Raw genomic sequence first — 2861 nt, 5'->3', positions numbered from 1 at the left:
AGAAACTTGTCCTTTTGTGATTCAAAAAAGACAAAGGAGAGTTGTAACTGGATTTCACAATGGGCCCACAATTTCTGCTCAAGGGAGGCATAATAAAAAGTGTTAGAACAGTCCATTGCTGTCATGGTGCCATGGTCAACTGCAGGGATTTAGTAACTTAGATGTGGGAATCCCTCTATTATCTGTCTCCTTTCCAATCAAGAGTGGACAAAGCCATTCCCTAAGCATCAGGGCCTTTTGGATTCTTACCTTCAGTCTGAGGGTAGAAAGCAATGTGAATACCTGAATATTGTTTAGGCTCTGAAGTTAATAAGGAATAAAAGCCACATGAGTTTGTCATACTGTGGTGGCTTGCTTGTTGCTATGATACTGGAAGCTATGCCTCTGGTACTTTAAATACTAGCATGGTCACCTATAATGGACAGATTTCAGCAGAGCTTCCAGACTAAGACAGACTAAGAAGACAGGCCTGGTGATCTACTTCCAAAAATTAGCCAAAAAAAAAAACCTATGGATCACAACAGAATATTGTCCAACTGGTCTCAAACATGCCAGTGATCATGAAGATGGTGGGCAGGGTTTCATTCTGTTAAGCAGAGGGTCGCCATGAGTTGGAGTCAACTCAATGGCAGCTAACAGCAACAACAGAAGTCATGTGAAACTCTTTGACCCATTTCAGCCTCTTAGTGTCCTGAAATTTCACTGGGATGAAAAGAATCAAGGTATGATCTAACTCAAAAATGGGTTGTCATCCAAGAGGGAAAATAGGAGACAAAAAGCAACATCAATCAGTCAAAGCAAGAACTGACTGGCATACACCCAGAAGGCTCTTCAATCTATGTTTGATCATTGCAAGAAGCTGTCCTGATGCCACTTTCAACATGGACCCAGTCCATCTTGGTCACAGACAAATTACCATTTATTTTCCTTTAGCCTTTTCACATGTGAGGGAAGAATAATGATTTACCTGAACGCTGAAGTCATTTTGCCTGGATCTGAATCCTGATTCTACCAGTTGTAATGACTCCATGCCTCAACACCTCAATTTCCTCCTCTAAAATGGGAAGAGTGACAGTGATTACTTATAATGTTCTAAACCAAAAACCAAACCTGTTGCAGTCGAGTCAATTCGGACTCATAGGGACCCTATAGGACAGAGTACAACGTCCCATAGGGTTTCCAAGGAGCGGCTGGTAGATTTGAACTGCTGACCTTTTGGTTAGCAGCTGAGCTGTATAAGTAAAACCCCGGAAAGCGAAACCTGCGTAAAGTAGAAACCTGTCAGAGAAGGAAAACTCAAATATTTTCCACAAAAACGAGGGATAGAAAAGTGAGAAGACTGCACCCTGTCAAAGGTGGAAAACTTGCGAGACCTGGAAAAACAAGGCAGTCCCTTGGAGTTCCGGCTCTCACAGGTTTCACCGTATATAAAGCACTTAACACGGGACATAGCACACACTAAGTGCTTAATAAATGGTAGCTACTATTAAGGAGCCCTGGTGGTGCAGTGGTTAAGAGCTCGGCTGTTAACCAAAAGGTCAGCCGTTTAAATCTACCAGCTGCTCCTTGGAAAACCTATGGGCAGTTTTACTCGGTCCCATAGGGTCGCTATGAGTCCGAATGAACTTGATGGCAATGGTTTGGGTTTTTTTTTTTTGTTTTTTGGTGGGGGGGAGGATTATTAGGGAGATCGTTCGCTTCCTATTCTCACCCATGAGCTTTTTTTCCCGTCATTTCTCCACATAACCCCTTTCTCTCCGGGCTGTAGATATCTGAAGCATCTAGTCCCTCATATCCCTGAGTCATCATCATTAAGATGCCGAGTTTCCCAAGTCATCCCTCCTCCTACTGTCTCTAGGGCTCCCTCTCCCGCCTGCTTAGCAGTCCTAGGGACGCGGACCTAAATTTCGCAACTGCAAGCTACCAGAGTTGGAGGAATGCCCCCAGCCCCGTAGGCCCAAAGATCACCCAAGAGGTGACGACATGGCTGAGCCCCGCGCCCAATCCAGCAGTGTCAGTGAGGCCGGGGGCCGGGCAGTACTCCGAGGTAACAACGAGGGTGGGGCGGGGCTACAGCCCGAGGTGACAGCGTGGGGGGCGGAGCCACAGTCCGAGGTGAGAACAAGGCTGAAGGCGGAGCCACGCCCCGAGATGGGAGAGCGGCGGGGGGCGTGGCCGCGCCTCAGGAGCTGGTGGGACCGTTAGATTTGCACCTCCCGCCTCCACAGGAGGCGCGCGCAGCTGCCCTCAGGCGTGAGGCAGCGCAGGGGTTAAGGCTGCCTGCGCCACCTGGGCGCCGCTGAGGAGACCCGCGAGCCGGCGAATCCCGCGCGAGCGCGGCGACAGGTGCCCGTGCGCGTCAGGCGCCGGTCAGGGGCGGGGCGAGGGGCGCGGCCGGAAGCCCGGGGCGGGTGCGGCCGGCCAGGAAAGCCGGCGAGCGGGGGCCGGCAGGAAGGAGCTTGCAGGCTGTGCGGCGCGCGATGTGCTGCTGCCGCCTCGACCCCTGCAGCAGCCGCCGCCGCCGCCGCCGCTGCTGCTGCTGCTGGGGCTGCAGCCGAGCCGAGGGACATGGAGCGCAGCTGCAGAGGGCGACCGCCGGCAGCAGCGAGCATCGCAGCGACAGCGGAGCGCAGCCCGCCCCGTGAGGCGCTGCCCGGCCGGCGGCGGCAGCAACAGCAGCAGCAACAGGGCGGCTGAAACCCTGGCGGCGACGGCGGCGGCGGCGTTCCTCCTCACACCTTACCTCTCGCTTCGCAGCCCTTCAGCTTTCCCTTCTTCGCCTTAGCCTTCCCTACCTACACCCTTCTCCTCTTCCTCCCCAGCGCGCCGCCGGGGAAGCCGGGGGCAGGGAGGGGCGCGTG

The sequence above is a fragment of the Trichechus manatus genome, unplaced genomic scaffold (assembly GCF_000243295.1).
Source record: "Trichechus manatus latirostris isolate Lorelei unplaced genomic scaffold, TriManLat1.0 scaffold00061, whole genome shotgun sequence".
Taxonomy (NCBI): Eukaryota; Metazoa; Chordata; class Mammalia; order Sirenia; family Trichechidae; genus Trichechus; species Trichechus manatus.
Note: the sequence above shows the minus strand (reverse complement) of the source record.